Raw genomic sequence first — 12,878 nt, forward strand, 5'->3', positions numbered from 1 at the left:
GATATTTATTGTTTATAGTCCATAACAAGAAAATAATTACTTGCAAATTCCCAGCCCTAAGTACGAGCAACAGTAATGTTGCTGGCCTCAGCAAACAGCACTAATGAATTGCTGTGCCCTAGCCTCTCCCCTCACATCTGATTGGCTGAAAAGGATTTACTCTGCTTAAGGAGACTGACAGGTTCTCAGCAGTAAGCTGATTTGAATATCAGATGGGCAGTAGATCCACTGGAATCTGTCATCAGCTGAGAGGGACAGCGGTCCAATCTGTCACCTGTCTCTCCCCTCTCTCTCTCTCTCTCTAGAACATTAAACTTTCATTAATACAACCCCCCCCCCCCCCCCACCTTCCTTCAGGTCCATCTCTACACTTTCTTTAAAGAGAAATGTATTTGTCTGCCATATTGATCTGTTCACCCTTAAAAAGCAGAGAACTGCTTTTATGTCTCTCCTGTCTCTTTCCATGTCATGAACAGATGTAGGGAAAGAGCTGAGAACCATGCGCTTTGAACAGAAAAATAAAGCCTTTAAACATCTTTGGGATCTTTGCGAGTTTGTCTTTTAGTACTATGAAAGCTACAGATTAAAGACTGGAGTTTACACACGGGTACCACAGATCTCCACGGCAACAACACAGTCGTGATCTTGCTTTTAGCTTGTCACCTCACAAAAGCAGATTAAGTCGGTTCACTGTCAGAATCTCAAAATCTCCTGTTGAACGTATTATAAAGGAATTCAATTTGAAATTTTCACAAGAAAATGTGTGCCTTTACAAAATAGGCAGAAGAAAAGCTAGGGTGGATTTAAGTTATTCCGTGAACATTAGCCTAATTAATGTATTATGTAAACAAATTAAAAAAATAAAGAAAGCTAGTAGTATAGTAAAAATTAATCAACCCATTCTGCTAGGTTAATAAACAACCCAACTTGCTGGCTAAAATTAACCCACCATGTGTTCTGTCCTATATTTACCCAACCACTGGGTTAAAACTAAGCAACCCAAATTGTTTGAGTAAGGTATTCTGGTTGCTTGCTATGCAGTAGATATAGCTGCATGCTTGTCAAGTTGGATGAATGAAATGCTTTGTTCGGAAACCTGCTTGATATTTAAACACATGAAGTGTTTTATTAAATGTTTAGACAGACAAATAAAAATTAATAAAAAATATATTTTTTTAAATATTTTGTCCCAGCTACTTGCAGAAGGGTCACTGAACTAATTAATGAACAAACCTGGACAAATCCTTTAGGGATTCACTAAAAGAATCACTGAAATGATTTTTTTCTTAATTCTTAATCCCCACAATTAATCATCTGCCAGACAAAAATATGATCACTTTGGCCCCATTTACACTGCATGGTTCAAGTGACCCAATTTTTCTCTCTCATGTGGCATGACATGTGTAAGCAGAACAAAAAGAAGCATGAATTCCGATACCCTCCGCTCGGATTCAGGCCTCACTCACGTGGTAATAAATCTGATATGATTCCATACGTGCATTTGCATCTGCCATGTAAGCGGTCAAATCGGTTATTTCTCAGAGTCTTACGTCATTGAAAAAGGGAAAAAGGGAGGCGAACGACGTCAACTCAGGTGGACACAAACTGTAATCACATGACACTAATGGCGCGATGGAAGACGGGAGCAATGTTTTGCTGACCTTTAAAGGTGCGGAAAGCAAAACACTGAATAATAATTTTGTCTGCATCCATTGCATCTTGCGCCGTTTTACTTCCTTTTCCGGGTCAGAATGTCTTGGGCTGTTTTGCCAGTGTGTATAGTGTAAATGCAAATATTTTTGATGATGTAAGCGGGTCATAAAAAAAATTAAAAAAAATCAATAGGCCCCGTCCACACGGAGACGCATTTAGCTGTATACATATCAATTTTGTACCGTATCAGCGTTTCATCCACATGGTCTGGTACGGTGAAAGACTAAAGGGATACAACTGCAGGCACTGCATGCGCACATCAATATTGCATCATTTAATTACTGTATTTGCATTATTGTAAAGTAGGTTTAGGGTTGGGGTAGGTGTAGGCGTTAATAAAACACATCTGTTAAGTAGCAAATGTATTTATTGTTAGCCTGACAAGCCAGACCCACATCAAGATGTTTGGTCTGGAAACTCACCATTGACAGGGCTCAATCCGAGGGGCGGGATAAACGGTTGTCTTTCAAACTCCCTCTGCACGCGATAGGATAGCGCTACAACTAACCAGAGCACGAAGGTGAAGCAGAGCTTGTTGACAGATTAAACATTCGCCGTATCCGGTCGGCAAAACTCCAAACACATCTTGCCTTTTTAAAAATTACTTCAGTGCCGTTCTTTGTTCTTTTCTCCAAGAAAAGCTGAACTCCAAGTCTTCCAGAGCCGTGGTCAAAGCTGAGTCGAAAGACCGCCGTTCGCCAGTTTCTGTGTTTACTAGTAGCATGCAAACGCAACTCTGCCGTCACTATGTTAAGACCCGCCCAACGACTCTATACACGATGTGATAGGCCTGACCAGAGTTTGGTTTTTACAGCTCAGAAGTTTATTGAGAGTTGCTAGACGATACTCGTGGCAGCGTCTAGATTTCTAGCCTATTTTATTGTTATTTCATGGAGAGATTTTGCCTCACCTCCTACCACAGCTATACCCCTTCTAGCCACAACTCTTCTTCTCCATTTTTAGTGTATTTATGTGGCAGAATTACAGCACCATACACTGGCCTGGCATGTATACTACATCGTTTTGAGTTGGTTTCAGTGATCTTGTGTGTACACAGCAGTGATGGAGTACTCGAGTCCTTATTCTCTAGTCTCAACTTGGACTTGCAGACTGATGACTCGTACTTGGACTCGAGTCTCAAGGATATAAAATCGGACTTGAGGATTCATCAAATGAATTACGTTGTTTCTGACTAAATAGGTTATAAAATTTGATATAAGATGTTACACTTTTCCTGTTTCGGGCTCCAAGACCAGCCGTGAACCGTGATCTTTTTTTCCCTCACAGACACTGCTGCTACCGCTCACTCTCCTTGCTTGACAACACACTCACTGACGTCACTCACTTTACGCCGCATTCTCCTGCATTATTCGCGGGCTTAATGTTGTCATTAGGAAAATGCAGAAACTATTATTGACTAATGCATATATGATAATAAACAGAGGAAGCTAGGGTTGGGTGATGTCTGCTTATTTGGCATCAGACATCGACGATGTCTACGTACAGTAAAGCGAATGTACAGTGACGGGACATAACTGCCAGATTTAAACTATGCTTTCTGCAATGGCTGGCTATGAGCCAAAGACGGACACGCTCAGCGCTTAATCCCGCTTATGTTTATGTTAGATTTCATTCAGATATTTAAATACATATAATGTATAGCAAAATAATACATTTATAGTTTGTAAAATACACTGTCTATGTCTACGGAAGCAGCAATAAACAATCCTTTCAAATGTATTTGCCTACATACACCACAGGCCAAAGGTTGGACACATTACTGTAATGTTTTTGAAAGAAGTTTCTTCTGCTCATCAAGCCTGCATTTATTTGACAAAAATACAGAATTTTTTTAATATTATGATATATATTTTACAATTTAAAATATTTTGTTTTCAATTTATTATACTTTAAATTATCATTTATTTCTGTGATCAAAGCTGAATTTTCAGGATCATTCCTCTAGTCTTCAGTGATCATGATCCTTCAGAAATCATTCTCATATGAGGATTCATTATGAGTGTTGGAAACAGTTCTGCTGCCTAATATATTTGATGAATAAAAGGTTCAAAAGAATTATTCCAAATAAAAACATATTTTTAAATAATATAAATCTCATTTACTGTAACTTTTTATCAATTTAACACATCCTTGCTGAATAAAATTATTGATTTATTTCAAAAAAAGAAAGAAAAAAAAGACCCAAATTACTGACCAGTAGTGTATATTGTTGTTACAATATAAGAGTTCTATTTTTAAAACATTAGCTTCTTCTTCTTTTTCCTTTCTTTCTTTTTTTTTTACTTTTTATTCACCAAAGTATCCTAAAAAAAAGTATCACAGGTTATGAAAAAATATTAAGCAGCAGAACTGTTTCCAACTTTGATAATGAATCATCATATTAGAAATAAATGATAATTTAAAGTATAATAAATTGGACTTGAACACGTGACTCGAGACTCGACTCGGACTCGAACTCAGGTAATGGTGACTCGGAATTGGACTCGGAACACTGGGACTCGGGACTCGAGACTCGACTCGGACTCGACAGTTGGTGCTCGACTACAACACTGGTACACATAGCCTGGATGCCAGCCGAACTTAGCCCCACCCAGAATTTTTTTAGGTCGGGCAGTTCGGTCTGGCCTCGCTCCATAGAAGAGTAATTATTTCTGAACAGAAACTGTTCGGACCAATGAAATCATCAGGGCGGGCTTTAGACGATGATGGACAGATGATCAACAGTAACGTAATCATGCACGTCATCAAAGGGGCTTGGATTATATTTACTCGAATCCTAAACGAAGAGCTTGTTTATATATGCATTCACCTTCACAATTTCTCTCAGAAATGATGATCATGTTGGGTAAGTACTCTGTGTATCATTAAATTATGTTATTTTTTTACAACACCTGCAAAGATTGTGTATTCCAGCCTGATACCAGAGCGCGTGCAGACAGGGTTGCCAAGTTTTTACAACAAAACCCGCCAACTACTAGCCCTAAACAATTGCTTATCTGGGGGTTCTCCGGGGGAAAATTGGCATTTGGGGGGTAAAATGTGTGTTATTTTGGCAATGTTGCCTGCTAAAATTTGCACTCATGGGTCTATATATCACATAATAGTCACTTCAACCCACGGACATAGAAAAAAAGCAGACTTGGCAACACAGTGCAGTTGAGCTCTGTCTGTTGACATTTGACAATGCGTCGCTTCATTGCTCTGATTGGTTGTAGGTCTATCCAATTGATGTCTTTCCTGGTTCGGTTGAAACACGCCCCATAATCACAGCCCAATGGAGCAGTTTCAGACTCATATTCTGATTAGAATTGAGTATGACCACGTCAGGCTATGGTACACAGATATTTCTCGAAACGAGGGGAAAAAAGATCAAATTGGGTAAGCTCTGGCTTTAGGTGGTTATTCAGGTGGGCTCCAACATTAATTATTGCAGCTGTATTTTTTGCAGTTTAAATTATTTAATTTAAATTGATAACAGCCTATAGTGTCTTTATTATTATAACTGAATTTATTAATCAAATGTAAGAATTTAACATGAAAGATGATGCATACATTTGCATCATTAATAAGATTTTTAAAAATGGCCTTTATAAAATTAAATAACACCCTGGGGTGAATATCACAAATATGCATATTTATGTAGGCCCATGTTAAAGCTGACAGAACACTAATGAGAATATTACTACAGAATCAATATATGTATACCACCAATTTAATTCAATTTGATTAATGTTTAAGTTGATATTTACGAGAAATATTGTAACTGTTACTAACTTTTAACTGCTGCAAAATGCGCCTTATTTGTTTAAAGTGTTTGCAAACCATATGTTATCGCACTTTTGTTCATTAAGCAGCACTTTTGTATTCATTATTGAATTTTGCGCAAACTGCGATTAATCACGATTAATCACAGAAAATCATGCGATTAATCTCGATAGTGTTCAAATGTGTTAATGTGTTCAAAATTTATTTTTAAACACGTTCATCTCATTTGAACAAAACCGTGATAATATTGATAACCGTGATCATTTTTGTAACTATAATCGCGATATGAAATTTTCATACCTCAGACACTGCCCTGCTCATCAGAGACCACAGGATATTTACGAATGTGCTTATGTGTGTGTTTGCAAACAAGCTCCAATGCTTTGTAAGTGCTAATTACAACAACCTCCCACAACAGTTAACACATCCATTGAAAACAGAGCAAGTGAACGAGCACGAGGACAAACGAGCGCTGATTCTTCTATATAAACACACACAGTTGGTCGGGAGGTCAGGTGACTGCTGCACCAGCTGCTGAGTCCTGGAGGCAGAGCATAATCTGCCTAAGGTTTTATGGGTAATAGAGCAAAAATGGCACAAAACAAAAACTGATTCAGCTTTATGTGTTGACAGATACTGATGTGAAATTTAGGCTTGTAAGAATGTGTTCAATACAGTTAAAATACATATTGTATGCAGATTTAAGTCACATTGGAAATTCAACATTAAAAGACTAATGTTTAAATGGGAATTTCAGGCAAATCTTTGTTGAGATAATATTGCAATTGATCTGTTCCAAAACCTATGAAGACAGCATGATAAGGCAACATGAGCACGCTTCCAAGTCCCAAAAATAATTATGAGGCTTCCTAATGCCAAGTTCACTTCACTGCACGATTTTAGCCCCGATTTTCACTCGCCGACTGGTTTTGTGAATTCGGTGCTTGTTCACACAAATGACAATCACGCAGTGTGCATTATCAAAGACGTGATCTGAGAGAATCGTGATGGGTTGCTGACGCCTGTGAGATATTTGGCACGCTAAATAACTGGACCTGTCTGCAATTCAAAAAACCCGCTGTGTGAGTGTGAAATGTGTTTAGACTGAAAATTACATCGTTGATGACTTTACAGCCAATGAGAGAGCAAGATACAAGGCAGTGGGAAGTTCGGGGAGGAGTTCTAGACCAGATTATCAGTATTTTAATAGATATATTTACAATGATTTTAAACAGAAACAAACATTTGCTTGACTAGCCGCAACAGCAGCACATTGCAAAATTATTTATTTACCTCCAACTGTCGTTGCAGAACACACAATCCTTGCTCCCCACATCTCCGCAACCATTTCCTCTTCCATCCATAATATTTTTTTATATTTCTGCTTTTCACTGCAAATCAGCACACAAACTATTTGGATCGCAGGCTTCTTGTGGGCTACCATTTTTAATAACAATTCCGGTCTCACACGTGATCTTGCGTTATTTCCTTATTAATTCTCAATTATCATTTTTTTCCGGTTCTGTAACGTAGTCTGCGGACCAGACTGAGTTATCTGCAATTCTTCCTATTGTAAAGTCATTCAATGTGTAACAAAATACTTAATTCAAATATGAAAATTATGTCATGAACGTATGTACATGAAATGTGCTTCCAATCATTAGATTACATAATTATAAATTAAAAATATGGACTACTGCTATGGTATTTATTTAATTTTTTTCAGTGCTTTTTTTGGAGCTCAACAGTATGAATCATTTAATTGCATGGAAAAGAGCAGATCTTGGTTCACCTTATCCCTTTGACACTTTTGAGTCCTTAAAATACTTCCAACACACACACACACACACACACACGCACACGCACACACGCGCACACGCGCACACACACACACACACACACACACACACACAATGCTCCACCTAAACACCTGTCCTCCTGAGGTTGCAAGAGCAATCCCAGGTATAGATGGCACAGAAATAATGCTCTTTAATGTCCTTGAGCGAATGTAATCCCTGGTACCTCATTTCAAAGTGAGGTTGCGCTGGTGTGATGACGAGCAAAAAGGTTGTAAGCTCAATCCTCTGTGTGGGTTACTATGTGCAGAGATTTATTTTAAAACTAGATAACAAACATCAAGGATTCCATAAACAAGAACAAATTATCAACATGCCACTATTGTCAGAAGATTCACCACAAAACAATACTTCATAGTTAACAAGGTCTAAAACATACTAACCAAACTTGTAAAATCAGAATTTCCAAATTATTATTTGGAGAAGTGAAACGGAACCCGTTCTGAAGTAGAACTCAAAGCACAAGCAGTTTACAACTCCGCCTTTGCCTATGTGTACAATTTTAAATATGATGATCACGCAATATGCTTTGAAATGCAAGAGATGCAAATGTGAATTATAAACTAAGGCTGTCCAAGATAGTATTAACAATTTTTTCCCCCACTATTTAACACAGATATTAGGCCTATACATAGATGTTTTAGTAAATAAAATATTGCAAATTTTGAAATACTGATTATTTTCATTTTTGTGTGCACATGAGATGAGTAACAAGCACTTCTGCATCTACACAAATGCCCAATCGATTACATAAAGGCATGCTCAGGACCCTGTTTCATGCAAACTGCCATACAACCACTCTTTCCTATTTTTAAGTCGCAAACCCACTCAGTAACAGTGTATATGATTGAAAATTGATAATGATTTTTTTTAATCATTACTGTAAGCAAGCAGTACAATTACAAGGCTGGGTCGACAAGTCAGTGCGTTCATTAGAATTGCAGCATGTTGATTAGTCAACAAGCTATCAGAAACCTAATGGGTGTTGAGCTCAAGGTTGTTTATGATAATAAGCACAACAATTATCTTTACATACAGCATAATTGACTAATTATGGTGGTAATGTGTGTAGCAGCTATGTTATGTGGGGTAAAAAGACAAAAGTGCAGGATCAATCAGGTAAAGCTGACCCCTAAATCCTTGAGGGAAGATTTAGGGATGACAGCCTATCCATGTGAGATATTAGCTCCGGCATCTGTTTCTTGACGTTTTCACACAAAAATAGATTAAAACTTAGAACTAAATTACCTTTTGCAAGATGATAGTTAAATTAAAATTACAACATGAAAAATTATTCATAGAATTAAATTATTATGGATACAAATACCATTTTTTAAAGTAATTAGCACAGTGTATATAATATACAGTATTGAGTTAATAGTAAGAAAATAGCCCATAGTCCCATTGACTATTATTGTTTCCTCAACTCCATGAAGTGAAATGAGGCATTTCAATGGAAAAAAACAGCGTTATCCCGTCTGACTTAAATTGTTACTCAGTACACCATATGAGTTAACACATGAATTGTCATTTGTACAACACTTAAACATAATAATGCTCATAAATAATTAATGTTTATGTTATGCAATGTTTTTCCAAGGAAATTAATTAGGCTCCACTGTAAAGAAATACTCATGTGGTTTTCAGTGTGTAAACTGTTACACACAAACTCAGTGTGGTTTCTTCCAAGATTTACATTATTTTTTCATGAATATCAAAACGGCACAACCTTTCAACATTAGGTTTAATTTAGTACAGAAAAGTACTTTAAACCATTTCATTGATGATAATATTATTTATCTACATCAACATTTATAAATAATGTAAAGGGTTATGGTATAGGCAATCTTCACTCATTTCACTGAACAGTATTTATTTGAACAACACATTTACAAAAGCATGTAATTGAACAACATATTTATAAAAAACAATCTTATTAATGGGTACCTAGAATCACTAAATTTCATTAAATGAACACTACAGTGGATGGCCTGTTCTTAAAGGGGTGATTAATTGAGAAATCAACTTTCCTTTGAGCTTTTGATTAATAAAAGGTCATGGTAATATAAGAATATCCTGCAAGTTTCAGAGCTGAAAACTTTATAGTTAAGGCCCTTTCACACTGGACGCGATTTTGACGTGCAAATAATTCGCGCGATGGTTTTTTTTTTCTTCGATCAGCTGTTTGTGTAATGAGCGCTTCCACACCGAACGCGAATGTGCTGAGGCGAAAAAACAACATTTATTTTTTCGTTTCGATGTCGATTTTTTTTTTTTACTTTAGCGGCGACAAAAACGGCTTCAACCAATCACATAAAAGAAAACAAAGGTGACGAAATGTCCAGTTGATGTCACGAGCTATTCAATCAACTTTAACCTTTGCCAGGCATGGCATTTCTCATGAGATTACAACTGTAAACTGTACAGCTGCAGCTGTGTTTGCCCACTGTATGATATAGACAGCAATAACTTCACTTATAAGTTAGTATAATAACTTATAACTTATTACCTTTTATAAATAGTTGATTTTTTTCTAAACATTGTGTCCGCGATTATGGAAAGTGAACGTGTTGCCATCAGTAGGCTACGTCTGTGGCACTGAAATGTTTACATGTGACTCAACTGGAAACATCTGCTCGGATCGATTGATTCCCTGAAGTGCGTGGTTTGTCTCGTCAGATCGTCAGATGCACTGCCGTCTCTGGAGGAGATCCTCAAATTGTCCCACAGACTTTAGAAAGTAAGTGCTGAACCGGCCATGATAAAGTTTTAGCTCCTGTACAAGATTAGCATACTCCCCTTCAGACTCTCTGTTCTATAAGACTGGCTGCACCCAAAACCTTCTTCTCGGTCCTTTAAATAAAACGAAAAGCTCGTCTTCACTGAATGATGAAGTGTCCGTGTTTTCTCAGCTGTCGCCGCGAATGTTTTGGAATGTTGGAGCTTTGAAACGTCGCAAATTCGTGTTGCGGCTGATGTGAATGGTTTTGACACGAAATATTCGCATGCGAAATATTCGCTTATTCGTTACGCTTTTTCGTTACATGTCCGGTGTGAAAGGACCTTTAGTCAAAGAAAAGCTTTCATAGACACCAGGCACAGAAAACGATCGTGTGCTTCATCCTTATGTCATCGATTGACGAAACATGCCTCTACAGGATAATAAGCACGTGTAATTCAGTAGTCCCACACACCGACTCGTCTAATTCTGTAGCCCCCCCCCCCACTGTATCATCGGATCATACTAGCCAGCAGCAACATGCTGAAGAAGATAGCAAGATATTGTGGAAGAACACAGTCGCTGCATAAGCTTCCTTTGGATCATAATATTAGGAATGTGTCATAAGTTCCAGCTCACGTGGGTTAAACCGTACATGTGTTCGCGATATTTCACTGCGGTAAACAAGTCGACACTCAGGTGCTGGATTTGCAGACATATTGAGAACAACATCATGTGAACTGAACTGAGAAGGGGAGCTTGAGCTCATTAAATATGCAAATCTTATCCAATCCTAGCCGTGAGCGTTTACTTCCAAGTCTCCAGTGACACGCCCATCAAAACCCAGCGTTCAGGAGAGGGCATCAAAACCAGTGTAGAAATAGCCTATTACTTAGTTATGATGTTTCTGAATGTAAAAACCACACAAACGTCATTAGTTGACATTATGGGCTAACAGAAAATAACTTATCCTATATGACAAAAATGTTATCCGGTATGACAAAACTCAGTTTAAATCTTAATCAGGTAGTAATTTTGGCCACCTATAGAAATCTGCAACCTTTACCTTCAACTTCCAAATATGTAAATTCATGCTAAATAAACATATTTACATAAAATCCACATTATATATGTTATTTTAGCGTTATCCCATATGACACAGGATTTTACTACATAGGTGTGCTAGTGAGGAAAAAGGGTAAGTTAAACACATTTTATGAAAGACATACTGACATTTTACCATTGTTTCAGGGTCATTCAGGGTCTACATGATTGTGTAACATGCTGTCTCACATCGTGTCAAAATAAAATTCACAATAAAATTGCGCCAGTTTGCTTGTTATCCCGGATGACATTGGCTGACAGCCAGTTTTGGGACAGAATGCTCCAAAGCATAACAATCAACTGGATGTTATATTCTTTGTAATATTTAAATTGTTGTCAAGACTCATACAATAATGCCTGTGGCAGAAATATTAGGGTTTATTAAATTTTTTTTACAGTTTGTTTGGCTTTTTTATATGTCACTCTAAGGTCCGGACATTTATCCGGTATGAAATTATGTGACTATAATGTCTAATACTTATTACACTTTGTAATATCCTCAATTTATGTTTATATCATTTGATAAACAGAGATCAATAGATTCAATAAATGTGCTTTTTATTAAACATTTCCTTATTTATTTTGGCTTCATAAATGGGTTTGGACATCAAAATTGCATGTCACGTCATTGGGCCTTTTCCATCAGCGGGTAACTTAGCCAGTGACTAACTTATATGGGTGGATGAAGTAAACAAATCGTGTTCTTTAGTACGTGATCTGATGACAATAGGCCTAAATGAATAATTAAAAAAAAGCTGTTTTGCTTTACATTGGATACACTGGAATAAATAATCAAGCCTGACTGCTAATCAGTAAGTTAGCTGAAACATTGCTTTTATATAAGGCGCATGGACGACTTTGGTCTCCCTAGACAACAACAGACACCGACTAACGCTAGACTTGACTTTACTATTCCACACAGACGGTGAAAAATACGAATATGAGTTCTCTTAAACAAACATGGATTTGAATAGAACTAAAGGTTAGTATTTTAGTCAACTTACTTCTCGTTTCGTCAGTCATATCCTGCGCCCAATCGGTCGTTTTACTCCCGTTTCTTCGCTCATTTCGAATTGATCCACTCACTTCTAAGTAAAGACCGACACATCTTTTCAGAGAGTGGTTAAAAAAAACTAAACAAATCATGAGACGTGCTGATCGATCGAGTCTTCGATTCATGTGTTTGAAGCTGCACTGGACAGACCGATCCGTGAAAGTACCGCGACTCTGCAAGACCGATTTAAAAGAAAAATCTCTCTGATCGTTCTCGCGGTAACTTAACGTTACTTCTTCTTCTTTTGGTGTTAATGGCGGTTGGCAAACCAACTTAAACTCGCGGTACTTTCATGTCCGCTTCCTTCAAGTCCAACATTCGAGAACCGCGGACCAATCAGATTTCTGAATTATTAATTCAGAATGTTTTGGGAATCGGTTCATTCAGACCTGAAAAGCCCAAAAACGACTCGTTTGCTTTTTTATTTTATTTTTTCAACTTCGAAATGAGGTAGTGAAATGACTAAAATGCATAGCTTAAAGGCACAATATGTAGCCTATAGCCTACGATTTTTAGTTACAAATAATTATTCCTTAAATGTCACCTATAGTCGTGTGTTCGTTCATCTTTGGCTCAAGCATTCACGTTATTATTTTCCAGACCTAGCCTGCGTCTCAATCAGCTCCCTAGTTCAGTAGTCAGGGCA

General features: G+C 37.4%; 1 protein-coding gene across 2 annotated transcripts in view; it reads right to left on the reverse strand.

Annotated features, from left to right (window-relative positions):
* Positions 1–12,519, reverse strand: part of slc8a1b (solute carrier family 8 member 1b) — a 168,113-nt gene extending 155,594 nt beyond the window's left edge. For both annotated transcript variants that reach the window (XM_067455601.1, XM_067455596.1), the window contains exon 1: positions 12,183–12,519. The gene's annotated coding sequence lies outside the window, so the exon portion shown is untranslated. The remainder of the gene's footprint in view (positions 1–12,182) is intronic.
* Between the last annotated feature and the right edge of the window lie 359 nt (positions 12,520–12,878).

The sequence above is a fragment of the Pseudorasbora parva genome, chromosome 10, assembly GCF_024679245.1.
Source record: "Pseudorasbora parva isolate DD20220531a chromosome 10, ASM2467924v1, whole genome shotgun sequence".
Lineage (NCBI taxonomy): Eukaryota > Metazoa > Chordata > Actinopteri > Cypriniformes > Gobionidae > Pseudorasbora > Pseudorasbora parva.